Source organism: Mirounga leonina, unplaced genomic scaffold (genome assembly GCF_011800145.1).
Source record: "Mirounga leonina isolate KUSES-001 unplaced genomic scaffold, KU_Mleo_1.0 Mir_176, whole genome shotgun sequence".
NCBI lineage: Eukaryota > Metazoa > Chordata > Mammalia > Carnivora > Phocidae > Mirounga > Mirounga leonina.
The window spans coordinates 32412356-32429048 of NW_023270454.1; the positions used below are offsets into that span (position 1 = coordinate 32412356).

At 39.8% G+C, this 16693-nt stretch overlaps 1 protein-coding gene across 3 annotated transcripts in view; it reads right to left on the reverse strand.

The window, feature by feature from the left end:
- MND1 (meiotic nuclear divisions 1) overlaps positions 1-16693 on the reverse strand; it is a 114965-nt gene that overhangs the window by 76550 nt on the left and 21722 nt on the right. The gene's annotated exons all lie outside the window — the stretch shown is intronic.

Genomic DNA, 16693 nt, shown 5'->3' on the forward strand with positions numbered 1-16693 from the left:
AGTTATGGAGGATTAGACTCTTCCGACATGAGAACTGGGTTCTAATATGACAAACTCAGAGATGAGGGCTATGCAGCAGAGGTTACTGTCTACCAACATCCACTCTTCCTTTTAAGAGGACCCCAGTGAATAGTGAAAATGGGAATTACTACGTCTATCAGCACCGTGGGCAAGAATATCTCCTAGAAAACGACAGATGTTGGTGAGGATGTGGAGGAAGGAGAACCCTCCTACACTGTTGGTGGGAATGCAAGCTGGTGTAGCCACTTTGGAAAACAGTATGGATGTTCCTCAAAAAGTTGAAAGTAGAGCTAGCCTATGATCCAGCAATTGCACTACTGGATATTTACCCCAAAGATACAAATGTAGTGATCCGAAGGGGCACGTGCACCCCAGTGTTTATAGCAGCAATGTCCACAATAGCCATACTATGGAAAGAGCCTAGATGTCCATCAACAGATGAATGGATAAAGATGTGGGGTGTGTGTGTGTGTATATACACACACATACATACATACGATGGAATATTATGCAGCCATCCAAAAAAACCAAAATCTTGCCATTTGCAATGACGTGGATAGAACTAGAAGGTATTATGCTAAGCGAAATAAGTTAATCAGAGAAAGACAATTATCATATGATCTCACTGATATGAGGAATTTCAGAAACAAAACAGGATCATAGGGGAAGGGAGGGAAAAATGAAACAAGATTAAACCGGAGAGGGAGACAAACCATCAGAGACTCTTAATCTCAGGAAACAAACTGAGGGTTGCTGGAGTGGAAAGGGGTGGGAGGGATGGGGTGGCTGGGTGAGGGACATTGGGGAGGGTATGTGCTCTGGTGAGCACTGTGAATTGTGTAAGACTGATGAATCACAGACCTGTACCCCTGAAACAAATAATATGTTAATAAAAAAATTTTTAAAAAAAGAAAAGAAAATAATATCTCCTAGATAGGGAATCTCTATTAAGAAACTCATCTGCTTGAGAAGGAAACCCAAAATCCACTCGGAAGGGCAAGCCTAAAATTATCTGGAATGACATACTTGTTTCTTTAGTGGGTGAATTTTTTTTTTTAATCAAGGGGAGACTTAGAATTAGGTATAAAGATGAGATTTGCATTATTAATATTTTTGTATTAAAAAATAACCTATACATATTTTGCACTGTACTCATGGGGTAAAATCATAAAAGCAACTTAATTTCTGCCCCCAACTGCCATTTTAAAAACAGTTCAATGAGGGAAGTACTTCTCTGCCACTGGATGAAGAGGTGGGAGTCCATGACTTCCCTGATGACTCTTAATATCTACAATTATTTTAAGTTGTCAAGCAAAGCCTTGATTCAGAAATTACAAGGTCTAACAAAATAATCAATACTTTCAATCTTGATTTAAAGGTAAGATTTCCCTTTTCAGCCACAGCTGGCTGCCAGTTGGTCTTTTGCTAGAAAAAGCACAATGTCCTCTTTTCTTTCCCAGACTAGAATTTCTGTTCTCTCTCCAGTCCACTGACTGCAGTTTCTGCAGTCCCCCACCTCTACCAAGGCCTGGAGAAGGGGAGAGAAAATAGGTAAAGGGGATAGAAAATAGCATAGACTAGGTACTGTTGCTAAGATGCCTCAGTGCTCTCTGGGCCTGACAGATGTTAAAGCCAAACCCTTGCATGGCTACACTCCTGGGTTCTTTGTAGGCTTCCCTGTCGCGTCCCCCTATCTATAATCCCCACGATGCAGAAGATATATTCTATTCCTCTGAGGGCTACACAACAGTCCACCACTCACCATCTCCCTTCTCCTGCCTGCCCCTCACTCCCTTCCAGTCTGCTTTTTCAGAGGTTCATTCCACACAGACCTTATGCTAGGTTCCAGTGCTCTCTGGACATTATTGAACATAGCTCCAGTGGCCTCTTGGTCTCTCACTTTTGACTTTGGCTCACATGTAGCCCATGGGCACACTCATACCTAACATACTCCAGGACTGCTGGCCAATTCCATACTTTTATATAATAATTGACAGAATCAACTAATAGATCTACATAGATGGTAAAATCAGCAAAATTATTTTTACATAAGGAATTGGTTATTTTCTTACTGCTTTTCAAGAGCACTGGGAAATAATATGCCCACATTTTACTCTAACCATTTCTGAATACTTGTAAGAATTAAGATTTCCACTATTAAAACTGTTAATAAAAATATTGCTGAAATGCTATTTAGAATGTTTTGATCCAATAACTTACTTAGTTTCTTTAAGTAATTTAGTTTCATTAGAAGCCACCAATCTAAAATACAACATATTACTTGCTGAGAAACATCAGTTCAAGAGTTTAAGCTCAAAGTTCTATTTAATTTAAATAGACTTCAAAGCTTTAAATTTCTATTTAGGTCATGTTATAATAAACTCCACATTAAATTTACAAAGCCAAAGAACAAGTCATAAAGAGACAACAGTGTTGAGAAAGTCAGTGATTAGAGGACCTGCTCATAAAGGTTTTCATCTTTTTAAGAAAATAAAGCCCACTCTTCTTTTTCTATTTCTGCCTCTTATAGTGGAAAGATTCACAAGAACTTGGATTTCGAAGGATTAAAAAGGCAACCTAAACCCTTCTCTTCCATAGCCAAATTAGCTTTAGCAGAGTAGAGAGAGCAACCCAACACATTCAGATGGTAAACTAACTCAAGAGTCGTGAATAGTCAACCAAACTAAGATTTGCAGCAAGTTTAAGTGTTAGAAATTATTGAAAGGAGAGATATGGCTTTTAAAAATATAATAATTAGGGGCGCCTGGGTGGCTCAGTCGGTTGAGTGTCCAATTCTTGGTTTCAGCTCAGATCATGATCTCAGGATCCTTGGATCGAGCCCCATGTCAGATTCTGTGCTCGGTGTGGAGTCTGCTTGAGATTCTCTCCCACTGACCCCCCACCCCCTGCTTTTGCGCGCGCTCTCTCTCTCAAATAAATAAATAAATAAAATCTTTAAAAAAATAAAAGGTAATAATTAACAAAATTTAAAATTGAGGTTGTTTTGCATCTAATCTAAACCTATTTTTCAAAGAGTTGTAGTGTAGGAAATTTACAGTTACAAATAAATATAAATACTAGGGAGCCTGAACAAAGCCCTATGTTTGAATCTGTTGAAATACAGGCCTAGAAGTTTGAACCATACCCTTTGGTCAAGAACCATACTTTAAACAAACAAAAAACAGCCAACTAATAGGGCTATTTTTGTGAAACTTCTAAATACATAAAACAGCCACAGACATTATAAATATTGAAACATTAAAATGTATAAAATGTTGATGTTTTTTGAGGGTAAGACAGGCCAAACTAATTGAAATCAGGGCTATCTCAAGAAATTAATATATATATTCTTATATCTTGACACTGCCACCACGCGGTGGCATGACATCAAAACTGTAGGCTCAGTTTTTTTGTGGAGTAAATCTCTTCCAGGTTGGCTGATTTAGGGAGAAGACAGTTATGAGTGAACAATGGAGGTCACAAACCTGTAATTCACATGAAGCACAGAAGAGTACAGGGAATTCTACAGCTCTAGAGTCAGGCTTCTGGCCCCAATAGCAAAGGAAAATAATTCCTGAAGGAAAGTTTAAAAAACCTAGTCTAAAGCTACCTACTACAAAAGAAAATAATATGCAAACAAGTATAAAAGAGAAATCTGTGAAACTGTAAGTCCTATCAAAAATCTCTGAATTCTGGGGGCGCCTGGGTGGCTCAGTCGTTAAGCGTCTGCCATCTGCTCAGGTCATGATCTCAGGGTCCTGGGATCGAGCCCCACATCGGGCTCCCTGCTCGGCGGGAAGCCTGCTTCTCCCTCTCCCGCTCCCCCTGCTTGTGTTCCCTCTCTCGCTGTGTCTCTCTCTGTCAAATAAATAAATAAAATATTAAAAAAAAAAAATCTCTGAATTCTGAGCATAAAGTCACGCAAGTTTCACAGCTCTAATATTACCCATTGTAATTATTAGTTTAAATTCTTCACCAACAAAAATACTTAGTTTATATCCTCACATGCTCCCAATTTTTTGGTCACTCAATCTCATCAAACGTATATTTATTCTTGATTATCTGAGACAACGGGGAGAATAAGAACATTCAATGTAAAAGACATGACTTCTAAGTGCACATAGATATAATTTTGCAGGCGCTGTTAGTGGCCTCTCTACAGCCTTTCTTTGTACACAGAACTCCAGCTTTGTTCAGATTGGAGTAGTAGTGTGCTCAGAGAGAAGTGGGTCCTCTCCCAGTCGCAGAGGATGAATTATGATGGCTTACCCTTCCAGCGTGAGCATGTAACTCAAAGCTGGCCGATGAGACATAAAGAAAAGCCTAGCTGGGAAAGGGGGGCATTCTGGGATTTTCTTCCTGGAAAAAAAAGAGATGTACAAGAAGCAATTGTACAACAAAACAAATTGTACAACAAATTGTACAACAAAAATCTATGTCTTCCATGACATAGAAGCTGTAGTAGCTACTGCGTCCAGAAAGGGAAAGCAAAAAAATGGCAGAGAAGCCAGTCATCAATCTGTGGTTAGATTAACCAGTCCTGACAAAGCCCACCTCCAAACTTCTTATATGAGAACTCCTTTTATTTAACCCAATTTGGATCTACTTTTCGGTTATTTGTGGCTGAAAATATCCTGATTCATGTTTATAAAAAAACCATAATGTTGGGCAGCATTTCCCAAAGTGTGTTCCATGGAACATTAATCCCTCATGAAAATGGGTCAAGTAAGGGGCACCTGGGTGGCTCAGTCAGTTAAGCGTGACTTCGGCTCAGATTGTGATGTGAGGGTCCTGGAATTGAGCCCCTTGTCAGGCTCCCCCCTTGGGGGGGAATCTGCTTGTCCCTCTCCCTCTGCCTCTCTCCCTGCTCGTGCTCTCTCTCTCAAATAATAATCTTAAAAAAAAAAAAAAAAAAAGAAAGAAAGAAAGAAAATGGGTCAAGTAAGATTCACAATGTATATACCAGCATATTATAGGATCTGAGAACTCAAACTAGTTTATCTTTATTAATCCAGGATCCCCCAATACTTTTGATTATAGAACTTTCCCTGTAACTAACACCTATTATATATCCATTCCACAGAATTACTTTGGGTAATGCTGAGCTAGTGTCCAGCAAACTATAATCCAGGTGAAGTGGTGGTAAAAAATGGAGTTTAAAATTCATGCTTAATCATTCATATATATGATATTTCCAAGGCTGAATTCCTCCCCCCACCCCATGAGATTACTATAATCATGACTACTTAGTGGAAATCATCTTTACTGCTATATGTTGTAGACTGGAAGACAAAGAAAACCTACAGGCCATGGAGGAAGGCTCCTAGACCAAGAACACAATAGTTGGGACTGAAACTAAACAGAGCTGTATTGATTTATGCTTTCACTCAGCAACATTTATTATGTCTCTACATGTCTCAGTAATTGCATTCCATGCCGGGGAAAAAACATGATTAAGATATCTCTGCCCTCAAAGAACGTCTGCTGTGGAAGTAAGGCACATAAAGACTTCGCTCTATAAAAGAAATATATATGAGATGGTCAAAGCACAAAGAAGTTCTAAACTGTTGAGGAGGAGGGGATAAAAACTCAGGAAAGATTCTTGAGGTGGGTCTTAATGGATATATGTCTCTGGCTAATGGGCAAGTTGGAGTTTGTTAGCTGCACTGGTAAAAAGAGCCAGCCAGGCACAGCATGTAAAAACACAAAGATATAACATGAGTAGCACTTAGGAAGCTGTACACAACTCAGTATAACTTGTCTGTAGGGCTAGCGAAGGGGTAACAGCAGATTATTAGATTGGCCAGTGGCAGGAGCTAGATTAGAGAGAGCCTTAAAGCCAGGCTGAGGAATCTGGACTTTATTATTCAAGAGTGGGAAAACATCCAAAGGACATTAAAGATAACTACTATAGCAGATAGGAGAAAGTGAAGACTGGAGACAGGGAGACTGGTGAAGACAATAATTCAAAATTCTGGGCCAGAGATAATGAGAACCTAAGCCAAAACGGTGGCAGTAGGGCTGGAGACAAAGGGGGACATTTGAGAGATATCAGTGTGTAGAATCAACTGAGGCTTAGCATGAGCTGGATGTAAAGGAAAGGAAGAAAAAAACCCCTCCGATAACTACTTGGTTTGGGTGACTAAGTAGACAGTAGTTCCAGAGTCTAGAAGACACAGAAGCAGGTTTGGGTAATGAACTGAGCTGTGAACGTACGACTGTGATTTGCCTGTCAGCCATTCAAGGAGAGAGGTCTAGCTGGTAGCTGAACACACAAGTGTGGAGCTCAGTGCAGAGGTATAGGCAGGAGACAAAAACTGAGGAATCACAGGTATGTGGGTGGCAATGGAAGTCACAGGAGTAGATGAGATTTCCCAAGAAGAATGCGCGGAGCAAGAAGGGAGAGGGACTGAGGAGAGTACGCCGGGGACCAGCCTAGGGATCCCTAGTTTGTCAAGGTAGTTGCCTGAATTTGAGTTATTTTTCCCTATTTCAAAAAACTGCACAGAAAACATATATCTTAAGACAGAGACTACCTAGGCTAAAGTCCCATGAATGGAGTCTTAAATGATAGTTCTTCAAAAATGAGGCTTGGACACCGTGGAGAGCAAGACTGCTGACAAGGGGGGATTACTGTGGAATGGCCAGAATAATTTTACTTATCAGGAGTAAGGAGCTCCACAAGGCAGCCAACCTCATCAGAAGTGGTAGAAGGAAGAGGTTATGAAGAGAGAGCAAGCCAGCAGAAAGGCCCTGAAAGCATTTATAGGCACCAGAAGCAGTGAAATCCAGGAGTAAAAACTGAGGCAGCAGGCCTAATAAATTAAGAGTTTGCTCCCGGGCGCCTGGGTGGCTCAGTTGGTTAAGCATCTGCCTTCGGCTCAGGTCATGATCCCAGGGTCCTGGGATCGAGCCCCGCCCTGGGATCCCTGCTCAGCGGGAAGCCTGCTTCTCCCTCTCGCACTCCCCCTGCTTGTGTTCCCTCTCTCGCCGTGTCTCTCTCTGTCAAATAAATAAATAAAATCTTTAAAAATAAATAAATAAATAAATAAAAAAGAGTTTGCTCCCTGTCCGCCATCGTGGAAGAGTTCCTGCTCATTTCTCTTTTGCTGAACATGTTAACATGCAGTTTATTTACGGTCTAGTTTCTGGACTGAAATACGAATCCGCAAGGACATGGTTAGCATGGTGTCACAGTACAGAGCAAGAGCACCAAAACTTGCTGAAGGACTGAATGGCTCCCCATTTCACTTAGGGTAAAAGATGTGCAACAGGGTGGACGGCCTTCCACGGTCTGGCCATCGTCCCCCTTTAGCTCTCTGACCTAAGTTCCTACTAGTCCATTTCAGTCATTCTATTCTAGTCACAATGGCCTCTGTTTTGTAAATTTACTGTGTTCTTAAGGCCTTTGCCCTGGCTGTTTTCTCTGTCCAGATAGGTCTCTCTCTGTTCCTCCCCAAAATATTCACAAGTTAACTCCCTCTCCTTCCAATTTTGCTTTCTCAACAAGGTCTGACCACTGATTTTAAATCTGCCTCCTGCCCCCCAACTCTAGTACTACTTTTCATTTTTTTTCATATACCCACCACCTATTCATACAATACACAGTCTGCATCGTAATTATGTTTATTGTTTGATGTCTGTCTCCCTCTACTAGAAAGTGAGCTCCACAAAGGCAGGAATCTTTGTCTGTTTTGCTCACCGACACATGTCCCAAGCACCCAAAACAGTGCCTGGCCCAGAGCAGAAGCTCAATAAATACTCCTTGGATGAGTGAACAGATGAATCACAGTGACAGAGAGAAAGTGAGTCTGCTGGAAGGGGCGGTGAAGATTTTTCAGCACCATATCTGCGGATATTTCATATCCAGATATTGGAAAAGTCCAGCACAGGAAGAGAAAGCTGGTAAGGAGGAAGCCAATGGAGAACATACAGACTTGCTATAGGTATGCTCGAGCACAGATGGCCTTGGTGAAGAAAGAAGGGATGTGAGACATGAACAATAAATGAACATCTCCATGTGTGAAAGTTGGGGAAGCTAAGACCTGATGCTCTCAATCTTCTCCATCAAGTAGAATGCAATATCAAAACTCCTGAAAGACTGAATTTTATTTAAGAATTACAAATGTTCAGTAGCTTTGTAATTTAGCTTATTAAAGAGCAGAAATAAAAAGTTGCCAACTATTTACCTTGTTGACATAATGTGAGCTTAAAGAAACTGAATTCCACAAAAATCAAAGTCTCTTCTTACCTGGAAGAGATACTAAAAATGATAAATCAAGAATGGAATTATTAAAATTTCTCTGGCTGGACTTTATTCCTTATTGAACATCTTATGAAGAGAATATGATTAATACAATAAAGACAGAACTTCCAATGAGTAAAACCAGCTTGATTTTGATATATTACTTCTCAGGATTTTACTTCCTAAAAGAAGTCCATTTTGGAACATTATTGAAGTTTATAAGGTGATTATGCCATTAGGTGACGATCTTCTGGCTTACTACAGGAAAACAATGGAATTACTCTTCTTTCCTCATTAACAAAGAGGGAGGAGAAGGCTTTACAAGAGAGAGATAAATATAAATTTTACTGATAGAAAGTTGCACCGACTTCTACAAAACTAACATTTTAACGAACTGAACATAACTTGATAATATTAATGCAAGTTAATATCACCCCAAAACAATTATTACCTTCCTTTGTCATTTTTCTCCCTTCATGTGTTTAAAAACAATGACAAAAGCAACACACTACAAATGCAATGAGCCAGTCTCCCTGTACTCTCTGCTGTCAAGAGGGCAAGCCAGGCCCTGTAGGGGATATAGTACATACATGATCTCACTGGAGGTTTTACTAGGTAATTTTGACTAGGTAGTAAATGGCAATATTGCTAGCTGAATCCAAGTCACCTGGACATCAAAATCGATGCTTTCCAAAGAGAATCCTGTCCCTTTGGGTATCATATGTTAAATCTGTCAACATTTTAAATACTAATAAAAAATATCCAGAACAATTTCAAATGAGGTATCCTCAAAAACAAACTATATTTTGAGCTATATAGCATACACTTAGCTAAGATTAATCTTTTGAAACAACATATTAAAATAAAAAATTACTGAAATAAATAAGAACCTCTGGCATTTAAAAAAGTGGAAAAATGTCGGATGCCTGGGTGGCTCAGTCGGTTAAGTGACTGCCTTTGGCTCAGGTCATGATCCCAGGGTCCTGGGATCGAGCCCCGCATCGGGCTCCCTGCTCAGCGGGGAGCCTGCTTCTCCCTCTCCCTCTGCCTGCCACTCCCCCTGCTTGTGCTCTCGCTCTCTCTCTCTCTGAGAAATAAATAAAATCTTAAAAAAAAAAAAAGGAAAAATCTCAAGCAGACAATATTTATAGAAGTATAAACATACACCAGTGAAAATGTATTTGTAAGCAAAACTAGCAAAAAAGATTATACAACAAGAAAATGGTCAAGTATTTCCATATTTTAAGGAAAAATCAAAACATGAATATCATTTGTTGATTATAACACTATAGCCCAGCATCACTACTGCAACCTAAAGGGGGGAAAAAAAAATCAAAGGTAAAGCAGAGTGCTTTCGGTATAACTCAGGTATTCATAGAGAATGGACTACATTATCATTAAACACTACTATCTGATCGATTATGCTACAGTTATAGAACTTTATACTCCCATAAAATAATGTCCTATTTATATTACTATGCCTGCCGCCGACCCTTTTCTTGGCTTACTGACTCATCTAGTCCACCTCCAACCTCCTTCCTCCCTTACCCAGTTCCACTCCCAGTTTCCTCTAGAGCGAGACGCAGCAGTGTGACACTACTTCAACCTATAAAAATTAAGTAAAAGTCTACAGGAGAGCTTCTGGGAAAGCTTTTGTTTTCCCGCTAAGAGAGACAGCCATTCCAGCAACTTCCCTTTCCCCTCTTCCATACCATTCGTCAGCTATGACAAAAGGAACTGGGGCAGTCATCTCCTGACCATGATGGAAAGGCCAAGAGGATCCCAACGATGCCGACTCTGATACCACCACATCACTGATGAAGATTAAGAGACACCCACCTCCGGACCGTATGTGAGAAAAATAAACTTCCATTTAAGCCACTTTTAGTCAGATATTCAATTACTTGCAGACAAAAGTAATCTTTATCAAACATCCTAGAAAACTTTAAAGCTAGTAAGAACATGGTTTAGAAGCTGATCAGTTGTATGATGTGTTCCTTCATTTGTTCAAATGGTTTAATGCCTACTTTCTATCAGGCTTCGTGTTAGGTTTGGAGGAGAGAAGTTGAAGATTAAAAAAAAAAAGTCTCTTAGTTTGAGCCACATACTTAATTTGAGAGAGATGTATAAATATGACAAGTGTGATAAATGCTCTAATGGAGCATGAAAAAACTTCAATAATAGCAAAGGGGAACCATGAGATTTCTTTTTTGTTTCTTTTTGTATTTTCAGAATTCAAAGTCGAGGTGTAAGTCAGAAAACTCTAAGACCGGCCAGGACCAGTCCTGCTCTGTCCTCCCAAATGACCAACGAAAAGTAGGAGAGGAGGAAGAGAGTCTGGGAAGCAAGCAAAAGTTAGACGCTGGTGAGGATTTCTGATAACTCTGCCCTACCTACCGCTGTTGTCCACACCATCAGGGCACAGGAGGTGCGAAGAAGCACTCTTGCCTGTGTTATCTGGAGCATGGTGGGCCTGGAGCTGCTCCATCTCATTCTTACAGATCCAGAGTGGTCTGGGAGACCTCGCTGGGAGTGAGGGTGCCCATGTTCAAGAAAAAGCAAGGGTGTACTAACCCGAGTAGGAGATACAGCTGCAAAGCGGAGACTAAGGAACACTGGTATTTCAGGTGATGCCAGCCTGGATAAATGCTAAGGACCAGACGCTTCTTCCCAAACCATTCCTATGTAAGCCAGAATACAGATGTTCACCCCAAAGAGAAAGTGGGTCACTGGGGAGGGAAGAATCCAAACTGGCTGAATTTATCTCAGTTCATTGAGTTTACTGAAAAATCCCTCAGGTGACTTCGTTTTTTACTACCAGGCGGACTAGGCTCAAATTTGAAATTAGGTTTAATTTTTGCCCATGTGAGTTTGTAACCTGAGCATTTATATTGGCTATGTAAGGATCTTGTATATATTTTCACTCAAAAACATTATCATTGTCATCACTTATGCTACCTGAACCTGACTTTCAGAGAATATAGACAGACAGCATGCTTTCACCCACACACAAAGACAAGCAACAAAGGGGAAATCTATATTTAGATACAAATTACTCTTTTTAAAAAATCTGAACTTTATGGACTCAAAGTGTACACTGCTCATGACTACAGACTCACTCTTAAACTTCTCCCCAGTCTGTCTATTTTCCTCAACCCTAGAGCCAGTGTCTTATTTCAGGACTTCATCATTTCTTAGCTGAACAATTTTGCAGTGGACATTCCTACTTATCCTCTGTACTGCCAACAGAACCATCTTTCTAAAATAAGGCTCTGAGGGGCGCCTGGATAGCTCAGCCAGTAAAGCAGCTGCCTTCAGCGCAGGTCATTTCAGGGTCCTGAGATCAAGCCCGGAGTCAGAGTCAGGGGCTCCCTGTTCAGCAGGGGGTCTGCTTGTCTCTCTCCCTTGGCCCCTCCCCCCAGCTCATGCTCTCTTTCTCTAATAAATAAATAAAATCTTTAAAATAAAATAAGGCTCTGATTATCTCATTTCCCTACTCAAAATCCTTCACGTGAGAGAGAGTCCTTTATTATCAGCATCTGCCTACCAATCCAGCTATAGTTCATTCATCCCTTACTCAAAATGGAGCAGTACAGAACAACACCTCATACGTGAGGTGCCTGACTGGCTCAGTCACTCGATCATGCAAATCTTAATCCCAGGGTTGTAAATTCGAGCACCACGTTGGGTGTAGAGATTACTTTAAAAAAAAAAAAAAACTTCAAAAAAAAAAGATCCTATCACACATTAGATCGTTCTATACACACCTGGTCTTTGCATAAAATTACAAAAGCTAAAGCATTACTGTATATTGGGGCACCTGGCTGGCTGAATCTGTAGAGCATTCGACTCTTGATCTCAGGTCATGAGTTCAAGCCCCATGCTGGGCGTAGAGTTTACATTAAAAAAAAAAAGCACATTTCTACATTAGGAACATTTTGCATATGAGAAAAGAGAGGCAAAAGAGATTTCTAGTAAATGGAAGAAGTTGGATTTGACTCTAAAGAATCTGTTTCTGGAGTCTCCTCTCTTAAGCCACTGCCTTAACATCTCTGTTACCCACTATGCCCTTCACCCTCAAGACCCTTATGAGCTCCCATGATTCTTTTCAGAACCAACTTAAATGTCTCCTTCCTTAACTGCAAAGGCTATCCTCAGCAGAATTAACTTTCACCCCCTTTTGTACTACCATCTTCTTCAGTATAACACATATCACACCACCCTGCAATGATCTGTGGACCTGTGTGTCTCCTCACTAGACTGTGAGGTCCTGGGGACAGGAACTACCTCATTTATCATTATGTCCCTCTCATCAGTTCCAATGCCTGCCACAGCAAGCATTTGCTAAACATTTACTGAACTGAATGAGTTTCAATAGAAATAATGCTTATTTTTATTTAAAAACATTTCAAAGTTGTCCACTTGGCCCATTAGTGGACCTACTCTTTATTCACTCGGTTTTGGCAATAAATAATTCTATATACTCATTTCTAAAAACTAGTTTAAAAAAATAAATCTTTAAATCATAAGAGAATCTATTAGTGTCTCCCAAATCAATACACTGTGTCTGAAATCCAGCTTAGCGTGGATTTCAAAATGCAATGCTTAACACAAGCCTAGTCCTAGAAAATGTGCCCCCTAGACTACCTTCCACTAGTAATAAATGGGTTGCAAATCAGAACTTAGATAAAGAACTATGGAAGACCTTAGGAGAGCAAAATATTTTTTTTAAAAAAGGTGTGATTTCCATAATTCTGACCCCTTAATTAAATTTTAAAACATCAGTTAAAAACTGCTACATAGACTTGCTGCAGCACTAATGAAATTCTCTGAATCAGTAGATGGTTTCATTAGAACTAACTTCATACCCTTTATTTCCTTTAATTCTCATTCACTTGTCAAATACCTGTCATTTGCCAAGAACTGTGCCCAGTCCTGAGGATCCAGGCTGCCTACGTGATACGGTTGAGTCACCTAACAGCTGCAGCACAGGGTGGTGGACTGGAGTTACACTCAGGGTGCTCTGGCAGGAAAGAAAAGAAATACCCAACTCAGAACAGGGAGTCCTGGAAGGATAGACAGGGATGTGAATACAAAAATAAAAGCATATTGGAAATGGTATTCCTGGGGTGCCTGGGTGGCTCAGTCGGTTAAGCACCTGCCTTCGGCTCAGGTCATGATCCCGGGGTCCTGGGATTGAGTCCGGCATCGGGCTCCCTGCTCAGTGGGGAGCCTGCTTCTCCCTCTCCCTCTGCTGCTCCCCCTGCTTGTGCTTTCTCTTTCTCTCTCCTGCTCTCTGTCAAATAAATAAATCTTAAAAAAAAAAAAAAAAGGAAATGGTATTCCTTTTGGGAAAAGACTAAAAAATGTGCATTTCAAATCAGCAGTGGTCAGTTATTTCCAATACTGCCAGGTGACTCTATGACTAGCATGTCAAACACAATAATTTTATTGCTCTTATCTAGTCACGTATACATTAGATGACACCATCCTACACCCATCAATATAAGCTAAGGTAAAATGAAGGAAATCATTCCCTTGAGGTTGAGATTGTTCCTTCATTTTTAAGGTCCAGCTATTTGAAACAAAGAAAAGGAGAATCAGAAGATGATGGAAAGAATAGCTTATCCTAATGCATTTTTGTCTTGCTTTTCTTCACAAAAAACAGACCACAGACACACACACACGGACATATATACACTTTCTCTTTCACTCTTTCACACATACACCTACACAGACACACTGACTAAAATCATTATCGCAGTGGGAAAAATCAGCAAATTTTAGCCAAAACTCCTGAAACAGTTATCAAGAAGAAAAAATCATCTCTTGACCTTTAAAAAGTTGTATACATTCTTCAGGATACAGAGAAGTGCCATTTCACTGGGGAGTTCCCACAATGGAATTAATTTTTAAACTACACAAAAATTGACAACAAATTCACAACAAAGACTTAGGAGAAAAAGATCTGGTTATTTCTACTTTCTGTGGAACCAAAAGGGCTGCTTCTACTACCATCCAAACAGCATAATATATTTGAATCTACTTCAGAAGCACTAGCAGACTTAAACATGCACCACCATTCTCAGCTCCACGTGAGCTTTTCTTGCCCAAGAAAGTTAGTAATTTATGTGAAAAGGTTCAGGAATGCATCTATGTCACAGCTATTTAGAGAGACTAGTTTAACAACTATTTCTTCTAACCCAATCCAAATATTTATTTCAATCATGCAGAAATAAATTACTACACATTACATTATTCTCAGCAACATTAATAATGTCTTACTCACCTATACGGGGCGGGGGGGGGGAGTTTTTTGCTTAATACCATGATGTAACAACATTATTTTCTAAGCTTATAATCTAATTTTTAAAAGCAATTAGATCAGCAAAATAAATAAAAATATTCTGGCAGGAAAATCAACTTTCCCTGCTTGTTGTACATAATAAAATCCACCCAACCACTAAGATACCCCATAATATGGGCCTCAATCCAATTTCCAACCTTATTTTCCCATTACTATACAACAAAAACTTACATCTTCTTTCCAAACTGGTCACCAACTGTCCACTGAACATAATTTGCTTTAAAGTTTTGTTTACCTGTGGTTATGTGCAAGGAATGTGGGGTCAGAATGCCTGGATTCAAATCTTGCTTTACCATTTACTAGTACTATCACTGTGGGCAAGTTATTTACCCTCTTGGTGCCTCAGTCTTCTCACGTAGGTAGAGTTAATGCCTACCTTATGCAGTTGTAAGAGTCAAATGCTATGAAGCATGCAAAAGCTCTGCTATGGTATGAATGTTTTTGTTCCCCCCATAGTTCACATGTTGAAACCCTAACCCCCAAAGGTAATGTTGATAACCTTAGGTAGGTAAGGCTTTGGGAGGTACTGATGTCATGAAGGTGGAGCCCTCAAGAATGGGATTAGTGTCACATAAAGAGGCTCCAGAGAGATGCCTAAGCAATTAAACCAGGTGAGGATATAACAAGAAGCCTGTGACCCAGAAGAGTGTCCTACCTGACCAGCTTTCAGAATGGTGAGAAACAAGTTTCTGTTGTTTATAAGCTACCCAGTCTGTGGTATTTTGTTATAGCAGCCTCAATGGATTAAGACAAACTCTTAAAACTCTACCTGGAGAAGTGCTCAGTGAATTTTGGCTGCCATTTCCAACATCAGCATCAGTGGCTCCCTTCTGTCCCCCCTTGAGAATCTCCTCCATCCATCTAAATCTACTCAACTTGTGGGGCACCTGGGTGGCTTGGTCAGTTAAGCGGCTGCCTTAGGCTTGGGTCATTATCCTAGGGTCCTGGGATCGAGCCCCACGTCCGGCTCCCTGCTCAGCGGGGAGCCTGCTTCTCCCTCTCCCTCTGCCTGCCACTCTGCCTACTTGTGCTCTCTCTCTGTCAAATAAATAAAATAAAATAAAATAAAATAAAATAAAAATAAAATAAAATAAAATAAATCTACTCAACTTGCAGCTCGAAATAATCATTTCTAAGAAGTCTCCCTGAAGTATGTGGATTTATAAAAATCTTCCCTCCTCTAAACTCATATAACAATTAGGACCCATAGAACAGATAGTATTTGGCACTAATCTTACATAAACTAAAAAGCTAATTAACTATGTCTTTCCATAAAAAGTTAATTATTTATGGTATTTATCGTGCCTTACCAAGTACAGTATGCTAGTATTTTTATATTGCCTAAAGAAGTTAGCACAGTGCATGCACAGAGCAGACATATAGTGATATCTGTCAAAGCAGTTAATGCGACCCACACATACTTGATGGCTTATCTGCCATCTTAGAAAATATTAAAGAGAAACATAAATTATAACCATGAGGCTTTTAGACTGTCTATAAGGATGATCAATACCTACAACCTAAAGGCAAGGGAGGGGAAAAAAAAAATGTGTTTCTTGATTTAATTTTCAGATCTACTACAAGATGTCCATTTTCAAGAGACGATACATTCCTATATAGAATTGGAATCACTGGCAGAACCAAAGTAGAACAGAATGATGAAAAAGAAAGAAACAGACAAATGAAGGAAGGAAATTTAGAGTTCCTCCACTCTCTCTCTAATCTGGAAGTAATTAACAAGAAACTCAAAGGAAGCTAACCCTTCACTTTGGCAATATGCCAAATAATCCTTCAGTGCAACCTTGAATTTGGAATCTGATTCACTGCAACACTGAGTACTTTCTATATTTATATAAATCCCAACTTCTCTTGCAGCACTTTTAATCACCACTCTATTACATTTTTCTTATTTTCTCTTTTCACTCTTATTTTCACTCTTTCATGTGCATATATATTATCTTTAGCACAGGTTAGATGTTCTTATAAAGCATGAATCTTGACTTCTACTTTTACAAATTACCTCCAGTATCTGGTAAAATGTTTTGCACGTAATAGACCCT